The 13,607-nt window shown below is 37.8% G+C and overlaps 1 protein-coding gene across 1 annotated transcript in view; it reads right to left on the minus strand.

Annotated features, from left to right (window-relative positions):
* The window catches only part of LOC117290058 (patched domain-containing protein 3-like), a 29,450-nt gene that overhangs the window by 14,891 nt on the left and 952 nt on the right, over positions 1-13,607 (minus strand). The window lies entirely within an intron of this gene.

Raw genomic sequence — 13,607 nt, forward strand, 5'->3', positions numbered from 1 at the left:
GTTTTTTGATTCGTGTTTTTTCATAAAAAAACAACTTTTGAGCTTTTAAACAAAAGTAAAGCTTGTACAAACTTAAAACTTACTATGTACATAGGTAATAGTGATTAGATGAAACCGCCACTTTTTTGGAATGATGACGTCATTGATGACGTCATGACAGGGTTTTTAATGTTCAAAAATGATCATTTGCTTGTTTCTGTATCTCAACGATTATAACAGCTATGATGTTCATACTTAGGCATCAGATAGTTTAAGACTTACGCAACATTTGAAAAGTTAACGCAAAAATCGTACGACCTTAACTTCCGGGTCGTTACCCTGGGTCAAAGTTCGCCTTCGGTTTTTGTTATTCGTTTTTTTCATCAAAAAACAACTTTTGAGCTTTTAAACAAAAGTAAAGCTTGTACAAACTAAAAAGTTACTTTGTACATAGGCATTAGTGCGTAGATGAAACTGCCACTTTTTTTGGATTGATGACGCCATTGATGACGTCATGGCAAGGTTTTTAATGTTGAAAAATTACAATTTGCTTGTTGCTGTATCTCAACGAATATTGAAGCTATGATGTTCATATTTCAGCATCTGATAGATAAAGACTTGGACAACATTTGAAAAGTTAACGCCAAAATCGTACGACCTTAACTTCCGGGTCGTTACCCAGGGTCAAAGTTCGCCTTTGTGTATTTTACATCAAAAAAACAACTTTTGAGCTTTTAAACAAAAGTAAAGCTTGTACAAACTTAAAACTTACTGTGTTTATAGGCAATAGTGATTAGATAAAACCGCCACTTTTTTGGATTGATGACGTAATTGGTGACGTCATGACAGGGTTTTTAATGTTCAAAAATGATCATTTGCTTGTTGATGTATCTCAACGAATATATAAGCTATGATGTTCATACTTGGGCATCGGATAGATATAGACTTGGGAAACATTTGAAAAGTTAACGCCAAAATCTTACGACCTTAACTTCCGGGTCGTTACCCTGGGTCAAAGTTCGCCTTCGTGTTTTTTGATTGTGTTTTTTCTTCAAAAAAAAACTTTTGAGCTTTTAAACAAAAGTTAAGCTTGTATAAACTTAAAACTTACTATGTACATAGGCACCAGTGAGTTGATGAAACCGCCACTTATTTGGAATGATGACGTCATTGATGACGTCATGACAGGGTTTTTAATGTTAAAAAATGGCCATTTGCTTGTTGCTGTATCTCAACGAATATAAAAGCTATGATGTTCATACTTGGGCATCGGATAAATAAAGACTTGGACAACATTTGAAAAGTTAACGCTAAAATCGAACGACCTTAACTTCCGGGTCGAAGTTCGGGTCAAAGTTTTTTGAATAACAATAAAATGTGTAAAAATCATATGGCGCGAAAGTTTTTGGGGGAATTCCCAACAGCGCTCTCTTTTTGCCCACCAAAGAGGGCGCTGTTGATTATCAAATCTGTGTACAGCATCAAGTGCAGGGGTGAGCTAGATTTTTAAAGGGCTTTCATAAGTTGCAAACAAAAAAACTGATGCCAATCTCACACAAACATATTGCATTTGTGAAGAAACAAGGCGTTCAAAAGTGTGATACAAGTTTAACTATAAAATAACGACACATTGTATAAAAAACATCTTTATGGTTCAATGTTTTTGAACTACGTCATCACGTAACGTCCAACCGAACACCGTGTTTTTGTAATTAACAAAAAACACTATGTCCAGTTTTTTCTTCTCCATCTTCCTTCTTCTTCACCGTCAACTCTTCTCTACAGCATAACTCAAGATTCAAGCCAAACTGAACCTTGAAACTCATCAGACAATTGAACCTCAATACGAAGACGGCACAGTTTTCATTACGTCATGATGACGTCATTAGGTGTCAAATTACAAGGTTTTTAAAGTTGAAAAGGGACCATTTTCGTTTTGCTGTATCTCAACGAATATGAAAGCTATGATGTTCAAAGTTTTCGCATCTGATAGACCAAGACTGGGGCAACATTTGAAAAGTTGACGCCAAAATCGTACGACCTTAGCATCCGGGTCGTTACCCTGGGTCGAAGTTCACCTTCGGGTTTTTTTCGTCAAAAAACAACTTTCGAGCTTTTCTACGGAATAACTCAAGATTGAGATTGAATGGAATGTTGAAACTCAACAGATAGTTGAACCTCAGTATCAAGACAACACATACCTAATTACGTCATTATGACGTCATCGGGAATTGAATTACGTTGGATCAAAGTTTAATATTTGTAAAAATCATAACTCAAAAACTATGATTCGGATTTTGACAATCTACACATCATCGGATAGATCATTAAAAGTTGGACAAATGCTTCACAGAACACGTAAAATATTTTTAATACTTCTAGTGCAAAACGAAGGTTGAAAATTTCATAAAATCTTATCGTATTCATGTTTTTAAAACTACTGATCATTTCAACGTAATTTTTGTTTCAGATTGTAAAACAGCAATCCCGCTCAATCTTTTGCACAGAAATAACAAAATTTGGACCTTTACATCAGTCGAAAAGGGACGTCAAAGCACCTGTTGACCCACGCGTTTACCCCATTTTGATCAACAACGCACGCTATGTACGCTATGCAGTGCAAGCGCAGATTTTTTGGGGGGAATTCCCAAAAGTGCTCTCTTTAGTCCAGCGAAAGAGGGCGCTGTAACGTTTTTAGTAACATCGAGCGCTGAGTGAATCGCGGTGAATCGCAATAGTTGAGTAATAATGAACAACGTCTCGCACCAAAACTACAAGTAGGAATACATTTGCATTGATGTTATAAGATACATTATACACCTTCAGATAGTCCATCTCATAATTATAAAATGTTTACAAGTCATACATCAGCTGAAAGGTTTTAATGAACTAGTCAGGATCTACACAAATGAAATCAGTTTAAACTTGGCTTCTTGTTCAAACCAGCAGAGGTTGAAAATAATTGGTCAAAGAAAAATAATTTCACAACCACACATTTGATTTTTTATATATTTATACGTCATTGGGTAGGTATGTAACAACTTAAGAAACGATACACAACATTGACTATTAAACCCTGACCTCCAGTTAAACAGGAAGATGCAGTTAATTATTTGAAAAAATATTACTCCAGAACCAGAAATTAATTGTTTATTATCTGAACGTCGGTCAGATAAGGCTTTGAAAAACATTACTAACGCTATAATTTGTGACCTGAAAAAATTGTCTTCCGGTTCAAACCGGATGTTTAAATTTTATATTTGAAAAAAATCATAACATCTGAACCATACATTAGATTTTTTCAATCTATGCATCATCTGAAAGGTCTTAATAGACTTATCACGTGCTATACAATATGCGACCCTGTTTGACCTTGACTTCCAGTTAAAGTTGGAAATTGATATATAATGTTTGAAAAATAAAAAAATTCTAAACCACATGATTTGATTTTTATTATCTTTACGTCAAAAGAAAGAACTCAAAAGACATCACCAACGCTACCAAGTGTGACCTCATTTGACAGTACCTTCCGGTTCAAAACGGAAGTTGAAACTTTATATTTGAAAAAATCATAACTTCTAAACCAATTGGATTTTTACAACCCATCCATCATTTAAAAGGTCTTAATAAACTTATCACGCGCTACATAAAAAGTAACCCCTATTTGACTTTTTATCCGATGCAAACCGGAAGTTGGTGTTTAATTTATAAAAAAAATCATAACTCCTTAACCAGTCATTGGATTGATGAGGTAAAATGTTGTCACCAATTCATTCACTCACTCACCACGAACACCTTGTTTTTGTAGTAAACAAAAACTGTACATGTACCTCTAGTTTTTAATAATCTTTGCTCAAAGAGTAATTCCGTGGTCATTATAGGCCTATTAAAAGGAAAACAGTGAATTAAGTATAGACTACCTATTCAGATTATGGATACGTGACGATTTGAAATCGTAAATAATGGTCAAAAATCGAACGTAAGATTAGCATTCAGAGAGTCCGTGTAACGGACGCTTGTATGGCCCCACGGCGTGGAGCAATCGGAACGTGAAATAAGCCTTGTGGAATATCACGTACCGCCCATGCCGTTTCTCGTGGGGGTTGGAGGTGTTAAATCCCGGGCGCTATGAACTCCCAGCTTGCGGGTGTCGACTCCGTTGTTTTGCAACGTTCCAACGCTCCATTTTGATTCATGGCCCCCTAATTTCTTTTTGTTATGAGTTTTCAGGTAATTTTGATGATGTCAAAACGTAGGAATATCGCATCTACCTCCATGGTTATATTAACAGTGTTATTGTGTGAGTAGCTTAAAAATATTATGAGAATTTTTTATAAAAGGTTGAAATAAAAATAATGCTAAAACAAAATTCACTCAAAGCATAATTTTGCCAAACAAAGTATTATTTTTTAATTCTGTGAATGAAGAGTTATTTTTGAGGTAAAGATTAAACTGGGCAACTAGTGGAATTTATGACCTGACTATTCGCCTCAAATAACTGGGAGTTGAATAGCAGTAGTCGCCACCCGACAAGCAATCAAAATTTTCAATTTCTCATGAGTTGTTCCAAAAGATATTGTTACGACTACATTCAAAAAGTATTATATGGTTACGTTCCAAGCTGCGCAGCTACTCGGCTACGTTTTCGTTCAAAGATACGCTTAGGTCTACGTTCCTTTAAGTTACACTATAATATCAAAAGGTATGTTTTCAAGCCCGAGTCAAGCTACGCTTACATTCCAAGATACGCAGCTACGTTTACGTTCCAAGATACGCTTAGGTCTACGTTCCTTCAAGTTACACTATAATATCAAAAGGTATGCTTTCAAGCCCGAGTCAAGCTATGCTTACGTTCAAAGATACTCAGCTACGTTTATGTTCCAAGATGCTACGCTTCAGTCCAAGATATGCTTACGTTCCAAAAGATGTCAACGTTCCAAGCTACACAGCTACTCAGCTGCGCTTACAGATCTGCTTATGTTCCTTCAAGTTACGCTATAATATCAAAAGGTACGCTTTCAATCCCATGTCAAGTTACGCTTACGTTCCAAGATACGCAGCTACGAATTATGTTCCAAGATATGCTTACGTTCCAAAAGATGTCAACGTTCCAAGCTACGCAGCTACTCAGCTACGCTTATACACTCCAAGATACGTTTAGGTTACGCTACAATATCAAAAAGTACGCTTTCAATCCCGAGTCAAGCTACGCTTACGTTCCAAGATCTGCAGCTACGGTTACGTTTCAAAATACATTCTCACAAAGACGCTTTTGAATCCCTCAAGATTTCCTTCCCCCAAGATTAAAAAACTTTCACTGTGAATAACACTACAGGGCCCACCAGTTAATATCTGTTTGGCAGAAAATACTGTACAAAATTGCTTTACTATCCAAAAATTTAGGTGGGCACTAGGCATAAGTCTACAACATTTCAAATTTAATTAAAAATTGGCTGGTAACCAGTTTCTGCTAAGCAATATTATTTTGTGCTAACTGTAAGCAAATTGTTTAGCCAATACAGGCTTCATCAGTGTGGGCCCTGGCACGTCGGGAGCATAACGCCACGATCGCATTTCAAGCTGCATCGTGGCAATGCAGTAGTCTGGATCTGGATATTATACATAGAAAGGTTTGTGGTGGTACCGCAAACCTTTCTTTATCGTATTTCCACCATGTGGCAAAGTTTCAAATCCTACTGATCTGGACATTATTATACTCCGATAAAAACATATACCCACACACACATGCAGAGTATAGCAAAAGTCATGCAACGCAGTTACTGCATGCATTGTACACTGCTTGCACAACACTGATGAATTATTCATGAGCCAACCGCAACGCAGCCTCTGATTGGCTCCACCGGAAAGTCGGGGGAGATTTGCCGAAAAACAATAAAAAAAGTTAAGACCCGTCGTTGCAAATGTCCTAGACCTTGGTGAGCACAGGAAATCAGAGAAACAGAGCGCCCGCTAGCGTTCGTTCATTACAAGCGTGTACAGTTTTTGCCGTGCATAATCGGAACGTTGGTTGTGTGTGACCACGCAACACCAATGGTCTAGGAACCTAGACTACTTAGCCTGCAGCGAAGGGCCTGTTTGGTTACAACACTCCCGTAGCCGTAGCAAGTTGTCAATGGAGTTCTTGATTCAAGAGAGACAAATCTGTGACAGAATCAAGATTTAAGCGTATATAATTGTGGAAGAGATATTTTGCTGTTTTGCAGAGGAAGCGTCAAGAGAAAAGGAATAGATGGAACATATTAACTGTCAATCAAGAAAGACATATGTGAAGAACTGTACTCTACATTCTGCTTCAAAGTTCCACCAACGTATCACAATTTAATGTCGACATGTATCATACCCTACCAATACAGAGATTGACTTTCAAGATGAGTTTACATAGCTTTTTCAACCCTGAGGGAGCTGTGTGCATACTCTTAGCAACCGATGCTTTTGGACTGGGGTTGATGTTTGTCATTATTCTGAACACCAAGATGAAAATGTACAACTAAGTGGAAGAGTTGGGCTAGATGAGCAAAATGGTCTTTCAACTGCCATAAACTATCGAAGACACAGAGAATCAGATGAAAACTGCATTGCACCCCACAATGTAGAAGAGTTGTCGTAGGCTCAGCCGCTCACACAAGAACATACAAACAATATTGTGTATAACTGCTGTGATACCTGTGCACTTTAAATGCTGCTGTGGGAAAGCCTGTGATTGGCGACTATATGGTACGCACTACGACTGATGTCGAAATCGCAACTAGTTATTGCTTAGCCGAGTTGCGACTGCCATTATTCACCTTCTCCGTAAATCGAGCCACCATAACAACTAAAATAGTTGCGACTATTCCTGCTTGCTGAACAAATTGTGTCGCTCACAGTCACGACTTTTCACGACAACATAATTTACCTACGAAACACAACCAGACATCAGTAAGCCTGAGCCACTTGTGTAAGTTACTACTCGACTAGTCACACCTCAAAAAGTCATGACTACGACACTAGTCACGACTTGTTTGCCGCAGGGGCAATATGGTAAATTTCGTGTTTAGAGGATTGAAGGATTGTCACTGGAGTCACTGACTGTGTTTCGTAAGTAAATTATGTTGCCATGAATAGTCGTGAGCGATACAATAGACAGTTCACCAAACAGGAAGTTGTTACTATTTTTGTTGTACTCTTGGCAGCACGATTATTCAATTAGGAATAAAAAAAAAAACTAGTCGCAACACGACTAGTGATTTTAATAATCTCGACTGTGCGACAAGTGTGTCACACTAGTCGTCAGCCCTAGACATAAAGTGCACCGGTAGCAAATAATACGCCGCAATGCATTTTGGGGCATGAACCCAGCTAACACACGACCTTACTGCAACGTTGCCTGCAGGTTGCAGTTTCGTCATGTTACCTAGTAACGTTCACACAATGTTGCAACAACGTTAAATGGTGACGTTGTATCGCAACATTGCTAGAAAGTTCTGCCGCAATGTTGCTGGAAGGTTGCGCTTTCGTCATGTTACATGCTGACGTATATACAACGTTGCAACAACGTTTTAGTTGTACATTGCTTTGGAACATTGCTTCCACGTTTTGTCGCAACGTTGCATGAAGGTTGCAGTTTCGTCATGTTACATTATAACTTATACCAAACGTTGCAACAACGTTACAATTGTCTGTTCCCTAAACATCTCCCGCACGTTTCTTCGAAACGTTGCCTGAAGGTTGTGGTTTCGTAATGTTACTAGAATCGTTCATACATTGTTGTGAAAACGTTAAATGGTGACGTTGTGTCGAAACATTGCCAGAAGGTTTGGCCGCAATGTTGCTAGAAGGTTGCGCTTTCGTCATGTTACATGCTGATGTATATACAACGTTGCAACAGCATTTTATTCGGACATTGCTTTGGAACGTTGCTTCCACGTTTTGTCGCAACGTTGCATGAAGGTTGCAGTTTCGTCATGTTACATTCTCACCTATACCAAACGTTGCAACAATGTTACAATATTGTCTGTTCCCTAAACATCGCCCGCACGTTTCTTAGAAACGTTGCCTGAAGGTTGTGGTTTCATCATGTTACTAGAAACGTTCATACATTGTTGTGACAACGTTAAATGGTGACGTTGTGTCAAAACATTGCCAGAAGGTTTGGCCGCAATGTTGCTAGAAGGTTGCGCTTTTGTCATGTTACATGCTGACGTATATACAACGTTGCAACAGCGTTTTATTCGGACATTGCTTGGAACATTGCTTCCATGTTTAACGTTGCATGAAGGTTGCAGTTTCGTCATGTTACATTCTCACTTATACCAAACGTTGCAGCAATGTCACAATTGTCTGTTCCCTAAACATCGCCTGGACGTTTCTTAGAAACGTTGCCTGAAGGTTGTGGTTTCGTCATGTTACTAGAAACGTTCATACAATATTGTGACAACGTTAAATGGTGACGTTGTGTCGAAACATTGCCAGAAGGTTTGGCCGCAATGTTGCTAGAAGGTTGCGCTTTCGTCATGTTACATGCTGACGTATATACAACGTTGCAACATCGTTTTATTCGGACATTGCTTTGGAACGTTGCTTCCACGTTTTGTCGCGTTTTGTCTGTTCCCTAAACATCGCCGCACGTTTCTCATAGAAACATTGCCTGAAGGTTGCGCTTACGTAAATACAACATTGCAACAATGTATCAATTTTGGACATTGTTTACGAACGTTGCTTCCACGATTTGTCGCAACATTGCAACGTTGCAACAATGCTACAATTTTCTGTTCCAATAACATCACCCAGACGTTGTTTTAGAAACGTTGCGTGAAGGTTGCATTGTCGTCACGTTACTGAGTAACCTATATAAAATGTTGCAACAACGTTTAATGGTGACGTTGTATCGCAACATTGCGAGAAGGTTTTGCCTCAAGGTTGCCTAAAGGTTGCACTTTCATCATGTTACATACTGACGTATATACAACGTTGCAACAACGTATCAGTTGGACGTTGTTTTGGAACGTTGCTGCCACGGTTTTGTCGCAACATTGCCTGAAGTTGCAGTTTCAATTTCATGTTAGATTGTAACTTATACACGTTGCAACAATGATACAATATTTTGTTCCCTGTTTATAACATCGTCCAGACGTTTTTCTAATAGAAACGTTGCCTGAGGTTGATGTTTCGTCAAGCCAAAAGTTATACATACTTACTGAGTTTTGAGAGCACAGTGACAAGATGCTAAAATTCAACATTTTGGCGGGTATTTTTGTTCTTGTTTTTTGGATTGAAAAATGCTTTTAACCCTAAGTTTAGGTAGCTGATGGGACATCTCAAACTAAATTTTGTGCAAATCCCATGTTGCATTAACATTTTACAAGCAAAAAGCTATACATACTCACTGGGTTTTGAGAGCACAGTGACAAGATGCTAAAATTCAACAAATTTACTGCAGTAAAAACTGCATTCAAACCCAAGTCAAACTATAGTGAATCTGCAGTATTTAAGAAGTAATACTGTAGTATTTCTACTCTTAGTTTACTGTAAATTCACTTTAATTTTACTGCAATAAAAACTACAGTAATACTGCAGTATCCTTGTAGTAAAACAATGGTAATTTTTTTGATAATACTACAAACTTACTGCAGTAAAAACTGCATCCAAACCCAAGTCAAACTATAGTGAATCTGCAGTATTTAAGAAGTAATACTGTAGTATTTCTACTCTTAGTTTACTGTAAATTCACTTTAACTTTACTGCAATAAAAACTGCAGTAATACTGCAGTATCCTTGTAGTAAAACAATGGTAGTTTGTTTGATAATACTTTAAATTTACTGCAGTAAAAACTGCATCAAACCCCAAGTCAAACTATAGTGAACCTGCAGTGTTTTAGAAGTAATACTAAAGCATTTCTACTCTTATTTTACTGTAGATTCACTTTAACTTTACTGCAATAGAAATTGCAGTAATACCGCAGTATCCTTGTAGTAAACAATAGTAGTTTGTTTGATAATACTTTAAATTTACTGCAGTAAAAACTGCATCAAAACCCTAGTCAAACTATAGTGAATCTGCAGTATTATAGAAGTAACACTGTAGTATTTCTAACCATGGTTTACTGTAGATTCACTTTAACTTTACTGCAATGATAACAGCAGCAATTCTGCAGTATCCTTGTAGTAAAACAATTGTTTTTGTGCATGAAACTATAAGCTATGGTAATACGAAAGTATCATTGTCGCACTTAGAATGTTTTCAGAAGATGGATGCTGTCAGTACATATTATAGTCATGTAGAAAAGTTTATTTAAAAATTGGCGTCCCCACTTTTCTATAGAATTTTTAAGGTTATTGTCTATAGAAATCAGTTTCCTTCGCCGCCTGTAGAATTCTAGTTTTCTATGGATCTAAATTCTAGTATAAAAACTTTTATTTTCAAAAGAGTCCCATTTCAGGTTGTTTAATATTCTATAGAACTTAGACTTAGTTTCTTTTATAAATATATCCATAAACAAACAACAAAACTGTTCAAAAGTAGAATCCCAACTTCTCCATTTTATAGAATTCTAAAAAAATAATAAGCTTTCTATTATGGGTCTGTTTCAGGTTGTCTATATTCTATGGAACTTAGTTTCTATTGTGAACATTTAAAAAAATTAAAACTTTTCAAAAGTAGAATCCCACATTTAATACTTCCCATCCACCCTGAGCTAGTTCCCAATTCTTTGGTAGCTTCGAAAAATAATGACTGGACATTTTTCCATCAATAGAGGGCGCTATATGATAGTTGTGTGTAAAACGGTCGGCACCCAGACTTTGCGCATGTAAACTGAACAGCTATGTTATGCACAACATGTGGAGCTCCGTCTATCTATCACTCAGAGCCAGTTTCAAACCGTTTCTAACGGCCGGCGGACCAACGTATTCTAATTTCTGTGATGATGATGTTCATTGTTGTATGTTTTGGCGTATGATTATTGTACATTTTGGAGGTATTTCCAGTGAATAAAGGCTGACCGTGTGGGGCTGATTAGATGTGAATTTTACAGTGAAAATTAAGAGCAAGAGAGAGTCGACGTCCGTCAGGTACCGTCGCCGTGATGATGTGGGTGATCATTTTTGTTTGGTAAGTAACGTACGTACGTGTTTGAAACTTAAAGATTTTCTTTTAGAATGTTCTTCTTCAATCCACTTCCTTGTAAATTGTAAATAAATAGCTTATTTTTTACTGAAACTTCCGCTGGGGAACTTGGCAAGGAAGTCAGGAGAACTGTTTTTTTCTAGCCTAATGGTTGTATAGATATAATTTTTTTTTAAATAGTCTACTTTACTTGCTTTGGTTTGGTTGGACTTGGAATGGAAATCTATGATGAGGGAAAGGTTAACCTCCATGGTTAAAGATTCATACATACTTGATACTCTGTCTGGGTCTACCCAGTACATTATAATTCAGAAAGCACTGCAGTGAGGTTAACTAACTTTTATTTAATTTTGTTTAAAACAAAACTCTATGGTATGTTTCAATTTTGTTTGTGTTTATAAATTTTATCCTTAGTTATTTTTGTTGGCCCTGCTTTACTTGTTTTCTTGGGTAGAAAAAGAAAACGACAATGGGTTTGACTTGCCTTGGGTCCGACATTTAAACCCAAATTATATATAACAAAAAATTCAATTGTCATGTTCATATTAATCATGACAGTATGAAGTACTTAGAGGAGAGGAGAGTAATAATGGGTATTCAAAACCTTTTTGCCTCATCTTGACTTTACGGACTGGAGAGCTGTGCAAACTTAAACCATTGAAATTTTCTACAAATGTTTCATTATTTTTGACACATATTTTCCAATTTTTTTCTTTTACAGATCTTGTGCTTCTCTGATAAAGACAACTCAATCAACATCACCATCAACAGAAGGCTGGCAATGAAGCATGGCGCGGTGTTAGGGCTACGTCTTGCTCAAGATAATTATTTCAAAAAGAGATTAATCCTGTCCTGTGGTATTGCAAAAAAAGGTGCTGCATGTATTTATTTACACTGCTTTCTCTCTCATTATATTTTGTACTTATTATAATCGTACAACCGTCAACTGCACAAATGTGTAAAGACTGCATTGAAACTGCAATAAAACTATAGTAATTATGTGGTAGCAACGGGTTATTTTGAGGTAAAATAATGCTGAAACTACAGTAACAGTGTAGTTTTACTGCAGTAAAGACTGCATTGAACATTTCGAACATTTTGGGAGGTTGCAGGAACGTTAATTTTGCACATATTGGTACGATGCTGGAACGTTTATTTATAACATTGAGACGTTGTAGCAACGTAAGTTAACAACATAATTGGGAGGTTGTCAGGAGGTTAATTTTGGATGTGGTATGGACGTTGGCTTACAACGTTAGAGACAACGTTGTCACAACATCAAGAAGAGTCCACACAAATTCGTTACCACAACGTTACACATCAACGTTGCAACAACAGAAAATGTACAGATGCAACAACGTTCTCGCAACGTTTTTTTAAGACGTTGCTGGAATGTTAACTTACAACATTGAGACGTTGTAGGAACGTTAGTTAACAACATATTGTGACGTTGTCAGAAAGTTAATTTTGGATGTGGTATGGACGTTGGCTCACAACGTTAGAGACAACGTTGTCACAACATCAAGGAGAGTCCACACAAATTCGTTGCCACAACATTACACATCAACGTTGCCACAACAAAAAAAGTAACGTTGTAACAACGTTCTCGCAACGTTTTTTGGTTAGCTGGGAACAATTTATGACTAGTGTGTTGAAGTTGCGACTATTTGAGGCACTAAAAGTTGAGAAGTAAACTTTACTAGTCGCTCAGGCCCGGGTATTTCTTGTTATCTTCAAGTACGCGCTAATCCCCCAATCAGATTGGCAGAATGGAGTGGTATGGTGTTCTATAAAGGACACTTATCTGTTTTCTCGTGCGTGTGGAGAGGTCCCTCGTGCGTGTGAGCAAATCCTCGTGCCTTTGAGCAAACCCTCGTGTATGTGAGCAAATCCTCGTGCGTGTGAGCAAAACCCTCGTGCCTGTGAGCAAACCCTCGTGCCTGTGAGCAAAACCCTCGTGCGTGTGAGCAAATCCTTGTGCTTGTGAGCAAAACCCTCGTGCCTATGAGCAAACCCTCGTGCGTGTGAGCAAAACCCTCGTGTGTGTGTGAGCAAATCCTCGTGCCTGTGAGCAAACCCTCGTGCGTGTGAGCAAAACCCTCGTGTGTGTGAGCAAACCCTCGTGCGTGTGAGCAAAACCCTCGTGTGTGTGAGCAAAACCCTCGTGTGTGTGAGCAAAACCCTCTTGTGTGTGAGCAAATCTATTATTTGCGAACCTCTAAGAAGCCGTCTCTTGGTGGCTCTCTCCACCAAAACTGTCTGTTTTCGACCGCGCGAACCTTGACCAGGCTGAAATGAGCACCAAATTTGGGCCCAACGCCAAATTTGGTGCTGGCAAAAAAAATTGGTGCTAGCACCAAATTTCGATATAACTGTCAACGACCGTCATTACCCGTCGAAGACAGTGTGGAAGGATTGTACACGCGTAAGGTATAGGTAGATACAAAGCTAAGAATTCCATCTAAATTGGAAAGTATTATTAAGTTTTTTTTCACAAATCTGT

Source organism: Asterias rubens, chromosome 5 (assembly GCF_902459465.1).
Source record: "Asterias rubens chromosome 5, eAstRub1.3, whole genome shotgun sequence".
Lineage (NCBI taxonomy): Eukaryota > Metazoa > Echinodermata > Asteroidea > Forcipulatida > Asteriidae > Asterias > Asterias rubens.